This window comes from Sciurus vulgaris, assembly GCF_902686455.1.
Source record: "Sciurus vulgaris genome assembly, chromosome: 6".
NCBI lineage: Eukaryota > Metazoa > Chordata > Mammalia > Rodentia > Sciuridae > Sciurus > Sciurus vulgaris.
The window spans coordinates 134043942-134063006 of NC_136466.1; the positions used below are offsets into that span (position 1 = coordinate 134043942).

General features: G+C 36.0%; 1 long non-coding RNA gene across 1 annotated transcript in view; it reads left to right on the forward strand.

Annotated features, from left to right (window-relative positions):
- Positions 1 to 971: 971 nt before the first annotated feature.
- LOC306664648 overlaps positions 972 to 19065 on the forward strand; it is a 33202-nt gene continuing 15108 nt past the window's right edge. Inside the window, exons 1-2 of the long non-coding RNA XR_013764769.1 lie at positions 972 to 1213; positions 7626 to 7739. This is a non-coding gene — a long non-coding RNA (uncharacterized lncRNA). The remainder of the gene's footprint in view (positions 1214 to 7625; positions 7740 to 19065) is intronic.

The window sequence follows — 19065 nt, forward strand, 5'->3', positions numbered from 1 at the left end:
AGCACCATGGATTACTGGGCACTGGGCCAGCTTGTTAGGAGATACTTTGTTCCTGAATCACACTTTTTCCTCAGGGGAAGATGGACTTCCTAATGTGTTAGAACACAGGAGACAAAGACATGGTAGAAAATACTAAGCAAGGACACAGCTTTTAGCTTCAGATATGGAAGTGATGTAGTCATTGGGAAATCTGGTTAAAGAACTAAAATGGGCTGATTTTTTTAAATGTCCCCTTGAGGGCTGGGGTTCTAGCTCAGTGGCAGAGTGCTTGCCTAGCAAGTGAGAGGCACTGGGTTTGATCCTCAGCACCACATATAAATAAGCAAATAAAATAAAGATATGCTATCTACAACTACAAAAAAATCAAAAATAAATAAATAAAATAAAATGTCCCCTTGAAAGGAAAGGTATGTGCTGGTAGTGTGAGAACTTCTAGAAAAGTTATGTGTCCTCTTTCCATGACCCCAGCAGTTATTCCCAGCTGCTGAGGACAATTTGCATCTCTTCACTGTAGCAGCTGCTTTCAAAGAAGGCTCCATGTGAGGTACACAAACCTTGCTCCCTTGCTTAACTGGGGACATTGCATTAGGATCATTCCACCATGGGATCAGCTGAAACATTTGTGGGCACTTGGTGCCATGTCAACATTTCCTTTTTCATCAACTCTGCCTCTTTCAGCCCTCACAGAGGTTCTCAAGCCCACTGCCCCAGAAAACTTCCTACATGTTTGTTATGATTTGGATGTGAGGTGTCCCATAAAGCTCCAGTGTGAGACAATGCAAGAAGGTTCAGAGGAGAAATGATTGGGTTGTGAGAGCCTTAACCCAATCAGTGATTAATCCCCTGTTAGGGATTAACTGAGTGGTAACTGAAGTAGAAGGGTGTGACTGGAGGAGGTGGGAATTGAGGGGTGACATTAGGGTACATATTTGTATCTGGTGAGTGGAGCCTCTCTCTCTCTGTCTCTGCTCCCTGATCACTGTGTGAGTTGCTTTCCTCTGCCACACTCTTCCGCCATGGTGTTCTGCCTCTCCTTGAACCCCCAAGGAACAGAGCCAGCCTTCTATGGACTAAGACCTTTGAAACTGTGAGCCCCTAAATAACCTTTCCTTCCTTGCAATTGATTTGGTTGGATCCTTTAGTAACAGCAGCAAAAGAACTTTCTAAAACAATGTAGCTCTTCATCAGAGTCCATTTCCTCTGCAACTGTCCTGTAAGTATAGTTTGTTTATTTTTAATGTGGGTATATCTTAGTCTATTTTGTGCTGTTACAATCAAATACCTAAACTGGGTAATTTCCAAGGGAGGGAAATTTTTTTTTACATATCTGGAGAGTAGAAAGTTCAAGGTCAAAGAGCATACATAGGGGTAGGGGGAAAGTTTCTTGCACTGTCATTTGTCATTTCCCTTGCAAAAGGGAAAGCAAAAGAGGACAATGGATCTAACTTGCAGTTTCAAGACCTCTTATAATCATCATTCGTGAGTGGAGCTCTCGGGAACTACATACATGGTACTTGGTCCCATCTCCAAACACTGTTGCCCTGGGGATGAAACTTCAAAAAAAGGAACTTTGGGACTGTTGGAGAAAGTTGTAACAGGTGGCCTTCTCTTCTACATGGCGATCTTCTCAATTTTAACTTACATTGCATGTGGGTTTAATAACAGCACCTAAGAAACCTGAAAATACACAACACTTTCTTGGAGCCAATTGATGAGGAAAGTACTGTTTTTTCAGTACTAGCTTGGAGAGAGGTAACAACCGAGGAGAGAGTAAGAATAGATTTACCAATCTAGTTCTGATATGAAGTAGAGGCATGGGGGGAATCAGCTATGTGCCAAGAGTAGGCGGAAGCAAAAGGACAATCCTATGTTTCTTTCCCTTTTTATTTTATTGAAGAACGAGCAGAGAGGGCAAATAATAAGCAGTTATAATGCAGAAATCTGAAGTTTGGAAATGTATACTCAGAGACTCCAAAAAGAACATTCTTAAGTATATCCTTACAGGAAATAAGTGTTTTAGGGAAAATAAAAGGTATAAAGACATATAAACTCCACTCTAAGAGAGTTCATTTGAATTTACCTTATCTCCAAGAGGTAAAGGGCAATATTCTCCAAACCAAGAAAAGTTCCACAATTGTCTTCCAAATAGCTTCTGGGACCTATCTACGTATTTGCATTTTTATATAGAAAATCATTGATAACAATTGGCTATTATTTTTCAATGTGCTCTGTTGAAATTCCATCACTGGGAACCTCAAACATCATTATCCAGGACAATTCCCTATTATTATGTTGGAAATGGAACTTAATTTTAGGTTTCCAATTCCAAGTCCCAAGTGGGAACTAAATGTCACAGAACAAAATGTCATGCAATGAGATCGGATGCTGAAGTATGTGACAGTAACCAGATGTTTCCCTAACAATTACTGCACAGCTAAACTAGTCAAGGAAATGAAGTGCACCACTTCTCCCAACTCAAAAAGCACTCGTCATTGTTATTTAGCATGTTAGAATTTGCCCATTTATGTTCTAATGAACACGCCCTGGATGCCTTTGAAGAAATCCAGAATGAAAAGCAAATTATAATTACTTTTATGAAACACTTTTTTTTTTTCTTTTTGCATACTGGGTATTGAACCAGGGCCTTGGAGATTCTAGGCAAGCAAGCACTCTACCCTGGAGCTTTACCCTCAATCCCTGAAAGACATTTTTAAGGAAAAGTTTTTTACTCTAATAGTCCCAAATAGGGCAACTTATATCATCAACAGTACAATTCAACTTCTAATGAAAATACAGAGTGCAGTGAAACAGGTCCTTGATTAGGTGGCTAAGACCTCATCACCAACGTCCTTGCCCCAACACTTTGATGTTAATTATTTTGCCATCTGTAGAGCAGACACACTGACAAAAAGAAGAGAAATGGGAAATACGAAGATGTTCAACTCAGGGATAAAGAAGTAAAATCAAATCTTACCAAAGAACTCGAGCACCATGCAATTCCCAGCACCTTGGATAGTTTTTATGATCCCTCAGTCTTAGTTTATGAATTGGTTCCTCAACACCAATATCATCTAAGGGAGCAAATCATCTACTTTAGGACAAATATCTCTTTTACTTCTCCATAGCTATTTAACACCACGGTATTGGTAGTCAGTAGTGAAGCCAAAAATGAAAAACAGAAACACTCTTCAAGCTCAGTAAAGATACCTAAACCCCATGAGTCAGAGATCAATATTCAATAACCAAAAGTCATCAACAAACATAAGGAAACTCGGATTAAAACAAATGTTACAGGTAGTCAATAACAGTTTGTAAATAATAGCTTAACCCAAAAGAACTGAAAGTTACATATGTTTATTTTACCTTACATTTGTAATATTCATTTTCTGAGGATCCTAAAATCTTCTATGAACTAACAAAATTTTATATGAACATGTCTGAATTTAGTACAAAATAAGATAATACTGAAAGTGACTGAAGTTTTAAACTGTGTCTTTAGACTTTTTCTAAAATCACTCTTTGGTATATTTCAAATATCTGTTGATGATTAAACACAATATTCTCTAGACAGGATTTTTTTTTTTTAATTTTGAGTTTGCTAAGAAATCTTAAAATATAAAAGTATCTAGTGATTCCCATTTTCTAATGTCACAAAAATAGTCTTTAAAGAAATGTGCACTTGCCTTTGGCATTCTTAGTATGCAGAACACAAGGAACAGGTGACCCAGTCAATTTCAAGAGAAAAGGCCTGCCTCCCCTATGATTTTGTGCAAATTTTTATTTGGTCCATTTGTTTTAACTGATGCATTGCATTCTGCTTAAATAAAATACCACAATTTATTTCTTCTCTCTCAAACTGATGCATGTGTAAATTGTTCGTAAATTTTCATGGATGCCAAGGCAGTAAATAACTTGTATAAGTCCCTTTGTGTGCAAGATCAAAGGTCTCCTTAATGTGTAACTAAAGATAGACTCTAGAATTTGAACATCTTTTATATTTTCCATGTATCATCAAGTTGCTCGCCAAAGTGTCTCCAAAAAATAAAACTTAAATTTTAACATGGCTTGTGTTTTCATGCCATTTAAAAGAATTGTCCTCATCTTGTGTTAGGCTTTTCTCTTGTAATTATTTCTGAGGGCTTTGAAGATTTCTTTTCACGTTTAGACTTTCAACTCCTATGGAATTTGTTCTTATTATGGTTTAGGATATGGATAAAATTTTATTCTTTTCAGTATGGGTAGTCAATGGTATACCTATTTATTTCTAAGTACAATTCTATCATGTATAAAATGAGCATGCATGTTTTTTTCTTTAAACCAAAAGGCTTTCAATATTGAATAGGGTTACTTTTAATAATTATGCTTTGACAGCAGAAGTAAGCAGGAACTGTCCCAGGCAAGTGAGGACATTAAGTCATTTACTCATAAACCAAATTCCAATATGTATATGGGACTATTTTTTGATGCTTTAGTCTCTTATATTAAAACTTTTGGTCTATTCTTGCACACACAGTTTTAATAACTGAAAGTTCAAAATGCCAAATAGTTTCAGGCAAGTTTTAACAAAACTTTAATAAAATAAAGACAAAATCTTATAGTATAGAAACTCATATAAATTTCGGATTAGAAAATGATATTTTCAGTTTACAAGATTGAGAAATTTTAGTGTTAGGATATCCCAAGAACTTCTACAAATTTCCAGAAAAATGAAAAAAAAAAAATAAGACATTGTCTCCTACCTATCTGATGAGAGAAAATTAGAAATTCTGATAATACCAAAATGGGATAATACAAAAAGATCTCATAAACCATTGGCACCTTGGCAGAAAGAGGAAAAAGGAAGGTAGTCAAGTGGACTTTGTCATTACTCGATATGTTCCAAATGCTTCCTGGCCCTTTTCTATTCTATATGAGTTTTCAAATCAGCTTACGTTGCTCTCCTAAAAACTTGTTTTTTGTATATCTCAGTGATTTTTCTGCTCTTAGCTGGCCATACTCATCATTCTCAATTCACAAAACTCACTCACTACAGTATTATAGATTCTTTGCTGAAGAGAGAACTGATCAATTTAAATCATTGTTAAGGTTACTTTAATATATCAGAAATAAACATGCCTGAAAATACTGTGCAGCAAGACAAGTTTTAAAGAACGATGATGGAATAGTGTGCTGTGAGTGAAGGGTGTCCTTTAGTAAGGCAGTATTCCATATTTTAAACTAAACTTTTATTCTGAGATACGTGCAGACTTGTCTATTGTTGAAGGAAATAACATAGATGCTATGTACTATTTACATAATTTCTCCCAAAGATGAAGTCTTGGAAAACTATAGCACTGTTTCCCAAACAGGGTGTAGAAATTATTAGACACAAGATACAAAAACGTTTGCACCTCCATGAGAATTCCTCTCACTGCTCTGTCAGCCACACCCACTTCCTGTCCACCTGACAGTGCTCATCTTTTCTCTGTTCTATATTCCTTTGTCATTTCAAGAATGTTACACAACTGAAATTATACAGGGTGTAACCTGAGAGAAGTGAGTGAACAAAGGCAAGAGGAGGGGCAAGAAGTAAAGTCAAGAAAAAGGGAAAGAAGAGAAAGCCAAGAAGAAGAAGAGGAGGGAGGAAGCATCATTTTGGGATTTTAACTGACTTGTTTCAAATGCATAGTGTAATTAGGGGAAAGTTAAATTTTTTCCAGTGATCTCCTTCTCTTATTTAAACAAACTTTCTATCTCTTTTGTACAGATAGATTGGCTTTTTAAAGACTACATTTGGGACTGGGGATATAGCTCAGTTAGTAGAGTGCTTTCCTTGTAAGCACAAGGCCCTGGGTTCTATCCCCAGCATGGATTACATTTGTACTAGTTGCCTTGACAAATTTGATGAAAAATATACTGCAACTCTAAACTCTGGTAGCACAGTGTATTCCTTTATCATGGTCAAATAGCAGCTTCTCAGTACGTGCTGCTCATTACTTCTCTCACACATGAGCATGAACTCTAGGCTCAGAGGTATATGTTTCTTGCTAATATTCTGTATGTGCCTTTGGTCAGTCTCCTCCATGCCCACCTTTCTCCAGCCACATTGTTCACTACATTGTTCTCATTGCTTCTCAAACCCACCAGCTCAAGGATACTTCAGGACTTCTGCTTATACTGGTCCTACCTTGTGGTACTCTCCCTAGAATCTCTGTATGTTTTACTTATTTATCAGTTCTCTCCTTAAATGCCAATTTTGGAAAGACCTTTTCTGAACTTTCTATAAAAAATATATTCTTACATGGATTCACTTTTCTGTATGTCACTTAATACAATCTAACAAAATACATGTGTATTTGTTTTTTTATTCTTGGAATTTAAGATCCTATAGGGCAGATATTTTTTGTTCACTGTTGTATGGTCAGAACTTAGAATAGCTGCTGGCATGTTGTCAGCAAGCAAATACCTGTTGAGTGAATGCATAAATGAATGAAAAAAAGGATTTTTGTGTGTTTTAGATTGCTTGTTATATTCCTGATGATTTGGTACAATCAGATCTTGCTGTCATATATTTTCAAAGTAGGAAAATTCAGGGTAAAGATTTTTAAAATAACCAGAATTGATGGCAAAGCAGAGGAGAGAACCCAGTCCTCAGGACCAGAACTGAATACACTACCCCTCACCCCCATGACCCTCTAACAACTCCCTACGTTTGCACTATTATCTAAATTTTGTTTTATTGTCTGCAATTCTTACATCTTTTCAACTCACTGGAACTATCACAAGAAGAGATTTTTTTTTTTTTAACATAGCACATTTATAGCAACATTTTTCTTCCTCAAATCAGGTCTAAATTACCCCAAAATCAAGCCTTCCCTATAGTATTTTGGCATTTCCCCTCCTGGCTCCAATCAGGTCCCAAAAGCCTAAAGGTGTTCCAAAATGAAAAGTAACAGGAAGAAAAAATTAACCAAACTCCTGAAGCTTCCAAAATGATTGGTTTCAAGTTGCATTTGCATTTTGGTGGGGATTAGTCATGAGAGTTGAAGGGAAAAAGTTATTATTTAATTCAATCTAAGCATTCAGGTTTGAGATATTTCTTTTTGTTAAACATTTTTTTTTTTTTTTTAGGATTTCTTTCTTTGTTTAAATCTCTCCTTTCTTGGTGACAACTCATTTTTAACAATTTCTCCTTCATGTATATTTAGAGAATTTTAACGGGAGCCAGAACACATTTAACATAATCAGGATGGACCTAATTAAATAGAGGACAGATGGCAATCTTTCCATAATACATGGAAATCTTGTAAGATTTCGTTTTAATTGAGCATGAAATATGCAACAGATTTATTGCCACCTAGGTAGAATTGCTGATTCAAGAATAAATATACATGATGGTACACACACTAACACATACACACAATAGTTTTGAAACACTGAAGAAAACAAAATATAAACACCTGTAGAAAATATGTTACATGTTACTTGGTATGCAGGTCCTAGGAGTTTGAGAATGAGGTTTATCTTCCATTCCTTCCAGTAATATGGGTATAATGTACAATGATGAAAATTATAATTATTTATTGCTTTTTCTAAGTATTTCTCCTGCATCCATATTAAAGTAATAAAATTTGCTTTTTTTACAGTTGATTTCACAGGTCTATCAAAAACAATCTCACTGTTGTTGAGAAAATATAAACATTGGACTCAGACACACCTGCATTCAAATCTGGGTCAGTCATTTATTAACTGAATTGAAGGTCAGTTTGTTTATGGTAAAATAGCAATTATAATTCATCCTTTAAGATTTTTATAAAGATTTTAAGTATACAAGCAAGTCTATCACAGTTCTTGGTCTATGGAGAAAGCTCAATAAATGCAAAAACGTTGCACTGTGAGAAAAAAAAAATCTAAAAGATTCCTTACTAATATTTGATTCAGATGGAAACTTGATTTGTACCCTAAATTTTTCAGGTATATGTGTCTTTTTAGAAATGATGAAACACATGGCTCAATATAAACTCATATTTAACCTGAAGCACTCTGGTTTTCTAGTTTTTCTAAATTAATCATTAATTACCAAAGTTTATAAAATATAATCCATAATTCTACGGCATATTACTTTCATTTTTCTGACCTTATAACTCCCCTCTTTTCAGATGGTTCATCTCATAGGTTGGGATTATAGCATAAACATGTTTTAATTTTTTTTAAGAAATATTCTATGATTTAAGAAGTGGGGGAAGGAGAAATGGAGTTGAAGAAAACTCAGAAAAAGAATGTCCTGTTTGGAGAAGTACTGATGCTTGATAGTCTTATATTTTGACCCCTCAATTATCTTTACATTTATGCCCATTCAAAAAGAACTGCCCTCAACATCTCTAGCAATTATCAAAATGCAAATCAAAGCTATTCTAAGATTTCATCTCACTCCAATCAGAATAGTAATTATCAAGAATACAAGCAGCAATAAATGTTGGTAAAGATGTGAGGGAAAATGTACTCATACATTGCTGGTGGAATGCAAACTGGTACAACCATTACAGAGAGCAGTATGGAGATTCCTCAGGAAACTTGGAATGGAACCACCATTTGACCCAGCTATCCCAATCCTCAGTTTACACCCAAAGGACTTAAAATCAGCGTACTACAGTTATGCAGCCACATCAATGTTTATAGCAACTCAACTCAATAGCTAAATTATGGAACCAACCTAGGTGACCTTCGACAGATGAATGCATAAAGAAAATGTTATATATATGTGATGGAATATTACTCAACTTTAAAGAAGAATGAAATTATGGCATTTGCTGGTAAATGGATGGAGATGAAGAATATCATGATAAGCAAAATAAGCCAAACCCAAAAGACAAAAGGCCAAATGTTTTCTTCTGATATGTGGATGCTAATTCACAATAAGAGACGGGGAGCACTAGGGAAGATTAGGGTTACTTTAGATTAGGTAGAGGTGAGTGAAGGGAGGGGAAGGGGTATGGGGATAGGAAGGATAGTAAAGAGAAACAGACATTATTATCTCTCGTAATATATGACTGCATGACCAATGGGATTCTACAATATGTATAATTAGAAAAATAAGAAATTATACTCCATTTATGTACAATTTATCAAAATACATAAATGCCTTCTACTGTCATGTATAACTAATTAGAACAAATAAAAAAATTTAAAAAAAAGAACTTTCCCTTTCTTTCTAACAAAGTGAAGAGCCATCATTGCTTACTGTCATGGTAGAGGACTACCAGGGGTGGTGAAGAGAAAGCAATTTGTTTATGACAACTTTGAAGCATTTCTTTGGAGATTCTTCATCTCCCCACTTCTGATTAATTCAATGGGTCTCAAAAGAGGAGTGTAAAAAGCCACAAACTAATCTGAGTGCTGCATGAAAAGTTTGTTATGTTTGAATCAAAGCAGCAAAGCAGAAATGAATCTTTCTTGATATCTCACAAACATAAAGACACTGTTGACCTTTTGTCTTACAATCATGAGTGATCATGATAGGAAAGGTGCTTTGTGGGAAGAGGAAAGCGAATCATGTGATCCTCCCAATTTATTTGCTTTTAGCACATTAGCATACGGTGGAGCTTACAGGGGCCAGTCCAGGGGATTTTCAGGTTTGTATTATTTAATTTCAATTCAAGTAACTCTAACAAGATGAACAAGAAGTGTTAAGAGGTTTCTATAAATATTCAGAATAAAAACATCATCAAAATAAGCAAGAATCAACAATTAGAGCCCGGCACAGTATAGCTCACCAGTAATCTCACTGACTGGGAGGCTGAGGCAGGAGGATTGCAAGTTCAAAGTCAGCCTCAGTCATTTAGCAAGGCCCTAAGCAACTTAGTGAGACCCCTTCTTAAAATAAATAGAATAAAATAAAAAGTAATTGGGTTCAATCCCCAATGCCAAAAAACAAGTATAAATAACCAGAAAACAGCAGAACCAACCCTTCCATGTTCAGAACAAGCTCTTCACTTACAACGTAATGAAAAAGTTTATGAAAAAAATAAACTCATTATTTCTTCTATTCCTTCAAAGGAAAGTTTTATCAAAGATCTCAAGAGTAAAGATTTTTTAAAAATACATTCATTGTGTGGTAAGTGTGATTTGAAAATGTTTGAAAAAGTTTCTCTTGTTTCTCTTGTTGCATTACTTCACTGAAAATAATACCCATTTACTATTTACAAGAAGTCAAGCTTGTGTACACTCAAGCACAGTGAGTTCTTTCTCATAAGTTTGTCTCTAAAGCAGTTATATTTTGTTCAAAATTGGAAAATACACAGTAAAGTGTTTTACCCTATAACCTCATTATGGGGTTTGCTAAGGGTTTTAAAACAGGTTGACTTTTTGTTGAGATACAATTCAATTTACAATAGAAAAGTTGTGAGTATTTCTGGATACTAAGCATTTTGCTAAGATCTGTGAGCCTGAAAAAGGTTAAAGATCTATGATCCATCTGTGAAATGGATGCAATAAAAGGTAATAATAAAAACTGGTTAAATAAATTGTACAATGTATAATGTGATAAATAACATACTAAAGCCATATTGCAGGAAAGAAAGGGAATCATAGAGAAAGAACATTCTGATTTGGCTATTGTCAAATGGATAAGATTTCAGCATTATGGATTTTAGATGATGGAAAGGAAAGATACACAGTATAATAGTGTCAGCAAAAGGAGGAGGAATGAGATACTAAGGAAATTGAGAATTGTGATAGTAAATTCCCCATTTTTTTCTAATAGTTTCAACCCAAATGGACATATCCCCAGGAAACTCATTTTTGACTTGCTTTTGAATTCATGTATATATAAAGTGATCAGATTATATACATTTTCTGTAACTATTTTCCTAAGAGTGAATTTAAAATGCACCCATGTTAAATTTGACTGGAGTTAATTCATTTTCATTGTCACCTAATTTCCTAAAGATACTACTAATTGTTTATTTACTCTACTATTAAAAGATGTAAGTCTTGTTTGTTTGTTGATTGTTGTGTTTTGGTTTCTGATGCTATGAACACCTGCAACTCACACGCTTAGGAGAGGAATTACAGAGATGAGTACATTTATTACTTTGCAAGCTGTTACAAAGTCATTTTTAATGTTGATAGTAATGGTCATACTCCCACAGTGTCCCCATTACAGCACATCCTTGCCAACACTTGTGTTTTCAATAATTTAAAACAATATTTTTAACAACCTGGTATTGTAAAATGGTAATCTGTTGTTACTTTAACTTTTATTTACATGATTATAAATAAAGGTGTGTATTTTATGTTATGGCTCATTCTTCACACAAAGTCTGTCCTCAGTAACTTTTTTCTTGATTTAACAAATAAATTATCAAATAGTATTATACAAATCCAATTGAATCATGAATTTGTTAATCTTATATTATTAAAAACGTTGAAAACCAAGTATGATATTTGGAAAATGTCGATGTACAATGACTTTTAGTGTGATTAATTCAGTAGAAATAGAGTAGATGGGGACTTTCAAGATGGCAGATTAGAGGATGGCTGCATTTCAAGTTGCTCCAGGACTCAGGATTCAAGAAGAGGAGATATTGAGAGACTTGGGACCGCCGGGTGAGTCTCTCCCGTTGGGGAGGCATCCCGGATGGGGCAGTAGTCCTGGAATGCAGGGAACTTTGTGAAGTAGAGTTGCCCAACGAGACATCCCTCCCCCCACTAGAGCAGTGAACTCGGACAACTGGGAACATTGTAGAGGAGGGTCGCTCAGCACTACGCTGGAACTCGGAGCAACCCACTGGAGCTCCCCACTGGAGCTCCAGGCAGCTGCCCAGAGGAGGAGGTGAGTGGCGAGCTGTTTGGACTCAGAGCGACCGCTCCTGAAAACGGGGAGCTGCCCGGAGGAGGAGGAGGAATAGCGCGGCGGGTTGCTTGGGCTCGGAGGGACTGCACCAGTGCTACGGGCGGCTGTTGGGAGGAGGTGCGCAGTAAGTTGCTTGGACTCAGAGCAAGTGCACCGGAACTCCAGGCAACTGCCTGGAGGAGGAAGAGGTGCGAGGCAGGTCACTTGGACTCAGAGCAACCGCACAGAACACTGGGCAGTTGCCCAGAGGAGGAGGCGTGCGGCAGGTCGCTGGGACTCAGAGCGACGGTACAGAGCTCCAGGTAGCTGCTCAGAGGAGGGGCTGCATAGCCAGGTGATTAGGTGCACAGCAGGGTCCCAGGACCTAGGCGGCTTCTTGGTGGAAGAGCCGCACAGAGACAACCTGAGGGGCCAAGCGAAGGTTCCAGGACTGCGGGAAGCTTTTCCGAAGAGGGGCAACCTAAGGAGACTTGTCTGCAAAGTGGGAGGCTCCCAGGCACAGGAGGTAGGTCTGGGCCCCTGGGAACATTGCAGAGGAAGGCAGCCCAGCCCAGGTGGTAGTTGTAGATTGAGGGGAACCTCTAGGAGGGAACTGACCAGCGAGACTTCCCCACCGGGTGAGTATTCCCTGCTGGGTGAGGTTTCCCACAAGGACGGTAAAACCAGAGACACAGGCCCAAATAGGCCTTGCCTCAGCCCGCAGCCTAGTTCCTCTTTGGATGACCATTGGTCAACAAGTGGAGGCACCTCTGCCCACTAGCAGGGAATATACCCCACCTGAAGGCCACCACCCCTAGAGAGGCAGCTTCCTTGTGGAGCACCGCATTATCAACTTCCTCCAAGACTTCAGGCTACTGAAGGCTGAGAGGGGATATACTACAAATCTTCAGGGACACTGTAAGTCAATAGAGGAAATCTGCAATATCTCAGTGGTTCACTGATACCTGAACAATATTAGAAAACAAGGGAAGAAAATGCCCAAAATAAATCTAGATGTTACATCAATAAAACCCAATGTCAGCAAGGCAGAAGAAATGACAGAAAAGGAGTTCAGAATGTACATAATTAAAATGATCAGAGAAGCAAACAATGAGATGAAAGAGCAAATGCAAGCAATTGAATGATGAGATGAAAGAGCAAATGCAGGCATTGAATGATTGCACCAATCGACAGTTAAAAGAGCAAATACAGGAAGCAAAAGATCATTCCAATAAAGAGTTAGAGATACTGAAAAAAAAAAAAGCAAACAGAAATCCTTGAAATGAAGGAAATAATAAACCAAATTAAGAACTCCATAGAAAGCATAACCAATAGGATAGAACACCTGGAAGACAGAACCTCAGATATTGAAGACAAAATATTTAATCTTGAAAATAAAGTTGAACAAACAGAGAAGATGGTAAGAAATCATGAACAGAATCTCCAAGAATTATGGGATATCATGAAAAGGCCAAATTTAAGAATTATTGGGAATGAGGAAGGCTTAGAGAAACAAACCAAAGGAATGAACAATCTATTCAATGAAATAATATCAGAAAATTTCCCAAATCTGAAGAATGAAATAGAAAACAAGGTACAAGAGGCTCATAGGACTCCAAATATACAAAATTAAAACAGACCCATACCAAGGCACATTATTATGAAAATACCTGACATACAAAATAAAGACAGAATTTTAAAGGCCGCAAGAGAAAAGAATCAAATTACATTCAGGGGGAGACCAATAAGAATATCAGCAGAATTTTCAATCCAGACCCTAAAAGCAAGAAGGGCCTGGAACAACATTTTTCAAGCCCTGAAAGTAAATCGATGCCAACCAAGAATCTTATGCCCAGCAAAACTTACCTTCAGATTTGAAAATGAAATAAAATCCTTCCATGATAAACAAAAGCTAAAAGAATTTACAAAAGAAAGCCAGCATTACAGAATATTCTCAGCAAAATATTCCATGAGGAAGAGATGAAAAACAAAGAAGCAAATCAGCAAAGAGAGGAACTATCCTAAAGGAATTGTCAAATAAAGGAGGAACCATGTCGTGTCAAATAAATAAATATATGAATAAATAAATAAATAAGCCAAATGACCGGGAATACAAATCATATCACAATAATAACCCTGAATATTAATGGCCTGAACTCATCAATCAAAAGGCATAGACTGGCAGATTGGATTAAAAAGAAAAATCCAACAATATGTTGCCTGCAAGAGACTCACCTCATAGAAAGAGATACCCATAGACTAAAGGTGAAAGGATGGGAAAAAACATACCATGCACATGGACTCAGCAAAAAAGCTGGAGTATCCATCCTCATTTCAGATAATGTAGACTTCAAGCCAAAACTAGTCAGAAGAGATAAAGGACATTTCATACTGCTTAAGGAAAGCATAAATCAGCAAGACATAACAATCATAAATACCCATGCCCCAAACAGTGGCTCATCCATGTATGTCAAACAAATCCTTCTCAATTTCAGAAACCAAATAGACCATAACACAATAATACTAGGTGATGTTAACACACCTCTCTCACCACTGGACAGATCTTCCAAACAAAAATTGAACAAAGAAACCATAGATCTCAATAACACAATCAATAATTTAGACTTAACAGACATTTATAGAATATACCATCCAACCAAGAGCGAATACACTTTCTTCTCAGGAGCACATGAATCATTCTCTAAAATAGACCATGTATTATGCCACAAACTTATGTTAGCAAATACAAGAAGATAGAGACACTACCTTGTATTCTATGAGATCATAATGGATTGAAATTAGAAATAAATGGAAGAGTAAAAAACAGACACTATTCCAATACCTGGAGATTAAACAATATGCTATTATATGATGAATGGATAACAGAAGATAATAGGAAGGAAATTTAAAAATTCATAGAGGTAAATGAGAACAAAGAAACATCATATCAAAATCTCTGGGACACTATGAAAGCAGTACTTAGAGGAAGATTTATTTCATGGGGGGCATTCAACAAAAGAAGTAGAAATCAACAAATAAACGACTTAACACTACAGCTCAAAGCCCTAGAAAAAGAAGAACAGACCAACACCAAAAGTAGTAGAAGACAGGAAATAGTTAAACTCAGAGCTGAAATCAATGAAATTGAAACAAAAGAAACAATACAAAAAATTGACAAAATAAATAGTTGGTTCTTTGAAAAAATAAACAAAATTGATAAACCCTTAGCCACACTAACAAAGAGAAGATGAGAGAAAACCCAAATCACTAAAATTCAGAATGAACAAGGAAATATGACAACAGACACGATTGAAATACAAAACATAATTAGAAGCTATTTTGAAAATCTATACTCCAACAAAATAGAAAATCTCAAAGACATTAACAGGTTTATAGAGACATATGATTCACTCAAACTGAATCAGGAGGACATACGCAATTTAAATATATCAATTTCAAATAATGAAATAGAAGAAATCATCAAAAGCCTACCAACAAAGAAAAGTCCAGGACTAGATGGGTTCTCAGCCGAATTCTACAAAACCTTTAAAGAAGAGCTCATTCTAATACCTCTCAAAGTATTCCAAAAATGGAAGAGGAGGGAACCCTCCCAAACTTATCCTATGAAGCCAATATTACCCTGATACTTAAAGCAGACAGAGACACATCAAGGAAAGAAAATTTCAGACCAATATCCTTAATGAACATTGATGCAAAAATCTCAACAAGATTTTAGCAAATTGTATACAAAACATATTAAAAAGATAGTGTACCATGATCAAGTGGGTTTCATCCCAGGGATGCAAGGTTGGTTCAACATCAGGAAATCAATAAATGTAATTCACCATATCAATAGACTTAAAGTCAAGAATTACATGATTATTTCAATAGATGCAGAAAAAGCATTTGATAAAATACAGCACCCATTCATGCTCAAAACACTAGAAAAAAATAGGGATAGTGGGAACATTTCTTAACATTGTAAAGGCCCTCTATACTAAGCTCATGGCTAATATCATTCTAAATGGTGAAAAACTGAAAGCATTCCTCCTAAAAACTGGAACAAGGCAGGGATGCCCCCTTTCACCACTTCTATTCAATATCATCCTTGAAACTCTAGCCAGAGCAATTAGACAGACCAAAGAAATTAAAGGGATATGAGTAGGAAAAGAAGAATTCAAACTATCCCTATTTGCTGATAATATGGTTATATACTTAGAGGAATCAGGAAATTGCACCAGAAAACTTTTAGAACTCACAAGTGAATTCAGTAAAGTAGCAGAATATAAGATCAATGCTCATAAATCTAATGCATTTCTATACCTAAGTGATGAATCTTTGGAAAGAAAAATTAGGAAAACTACCCCATTCACAATAGCATCAAAAAAAAAAAATACTTGGGAATCAATCTCACAAAAGAGGTGAAAGACCTCTACAATGAGAACTACAGAATACTAAAGAAAGAAATTAAGGAAAACCTTAGAAGATGGAAAGATCTCCCATGTTCTTAGATAGGCAGAATTAATATTGTCAAAATGGCCATACTACCAAAAGTGCTATACAGATTCAATGCAATTCCAATTAAAATCCCAATGACATACCTCACAGAAATAGAGCAAGCAATCATGAAATTCATCTGGAAGAATAAGAAACCCAGAATAGCTAAAGCAATCCTTCGCAGGAAAAATGAAGCTGGGGGTATCGCAATACCAGAACTTCAACTATACTACAAAGCAATAGTAACAAAATGGCATGGTATTGGTACCAAAATGGACAAGTAGATCAGTGGTACAGAATAGCAGACACGGACACAAACCCAAATAAATACAATTTTCTCATACTAGACAAAGGGGCCAAAAATATGCAATGGAGAAAAGATAGCCTCTTCAACAAATGGTGCTGGGAGAATTGGAAATCCATATGCAACAGAATGAAACTAAACCTATATCTCTCACTGTGCACAAAACTAAACTCAAAATGGATCGAGGACCTCGGAATCTTATAGAAGAAAAAGTAGGTCCAGATCTTCAACATGTCGGCTTAGGACCAGACTTCCTCAACACGACTCCCATAGCACAAGAAATAAAAGCAAAAATCAATAACTGGGATAGATTCAAACTAAAAAGCTTTCTCTCAGCAGAGGAAACTATCAGCAATGCGAAGAAAGAGCCTACAGAGTGGGAGAAAATCTTTGCCACTCATACTTCAGATAGAGCCCTAATCTCCAGAATATATAAAGAACTCAAAAAACTCTACCTGAAGAATACAAATAACCCAATCAACAAATGCGCTAAGGAAATGAACAGACACTTCACAGAAGAAGATCTACAAGTAATCAACAAACATATGAAAAAAAAAAGTGGAGAAAAAAGAATTTATACTACTGGAATCCACACTTCATTGTACTGACTGCATTACTTTACAGCTTATACTTCTGGAATCTGAAATCCATCAGACCACCCCACAGTATGCTGCCTCTCCCATCAGCATCTTTTCTCTGACTTTTCCCTTTATTCCTTAGTTTAACCCCTGGAACAAGGTAAAAGAAATACTTAATTAGCTAAACTTAAATGCTCTCATTAAGATGTTTCAACATCCTAAAATCTCTTCTCATAGTCAACAAAATCTTACAATTTGATATAGTGATCTCATATTCTGTGCCGTAAAAAATGCAGAATGTCTACTTGTTATGAGAGATCTAGGACACAGCTCAAGCTGATTCAAATAGTCTTTTACTGGAGGTACAATTAACTCAACAGGAATATGTTCTCATAGCTATTACAAGACTTCTCAGAGTTTAAATATATCCACTTTGACCACACAAAGGCCTTCATTTTGAAGTAATAATATCAAAGTGATCTTTTTCCCATATCTACTAGGGTGATTCAAATATCTAAATTCAATTCTAAGACACTGTTAAGGGTTTACATATATTTCTATTGGTTTTATCTGAATTGAGATCACTAGATTGTAGGCTTTTAATAATGCACTCTGCTAACTAGATCCCAAAACTTAAATTGTGAGTTCAAAACAACCTTGTAAAAACTAATAGATGCAATTTATGTGTACTAAGTCTTGCCTCTAATTTTATAAAATTCTTTTTCCAATGGCATCATTCATATAAAAGAAATGTGTTCGTTTTAAGTTTCTTTTCTTCTTACTTTTGTGGTAACTATTCACTCCCATTTATTAATATTGTAATACAGAAAGTGTACTCCTCTGAACAACGGTGTGGCTACTATGACTGGAAAAACATGAGATTTTACTTAAAAAGAGCCACTAGAGCAAATAAACTGGTTTTGAACTATACAAGCTACCCACAAAATGTTTCTGGGCTTTTTGACCTTGTTTTTCCTTTGGATAAACAGAATTCTCCAGAACATGAATACCAACCGTTGCTTACATGAACTTCCTAGCCTTCACTTTCTGAATCCTTCCTTTGTTTCTGGACTGATGCTGCCCCTCCAGTGGCTAAATTTACAATCTATTACAAATATTCAAGGTAAATCTTACTTCTAGCTCAACTATATTTTTGAGTTATTTTAACAGCAATAAGAAGCTGCATGTCCTTTTATCTTCCTGGCAGCATTTTATATTTCAAATATTTTGTTTACTTGATTTGACTTTCTTTTCTAAAACAAAGAAGTAAGGAATAAAATGGGCCATGAAATACAAAGCCACTGAATGCCTCCATTCTGAAGCTGAATGGAAAGGTAACGCTACTGTAGTTGATGGAAGTTAACCTAAGTATTTTGAATATTGCACTGCCTGTGGATTTGAATTTTTGTTGATTCTGGATTGACTCATTCTTGGAAATAATTCCATATAATCTCCACCTGTTTTACTGTGCTTCCTACATAAGTATTTATGTGTCATAGACTGACATATACTAATTTCTCCTGAAAAAAATGGAAAGGTGAATAAATAAATAATGTATGTAAGGAAATCCATACAGAAATCAATACAAATCACATCATTATGGAATATATAATAGTCCTCTAAAATTACTATTCAAACAACAATTGGATGGCTTTTAGTGTAGCTACCTTTCTACTATAGTAGTGGATATAGAAATACCAGATGTTTCTACTTAGGTCATTGTGGTAGTTTGAAAATAATTACTTCCTCTTTTGAGGGCCTTGAGGACTTGTGGCCGAGAAAAAATTTCAATGTCTTATAGCTCTTGTGGAGACACATATAATGGTACATTTATCATCAAGGCAGCTGAGAGAAACTCCTTGGTAGCTTACAAA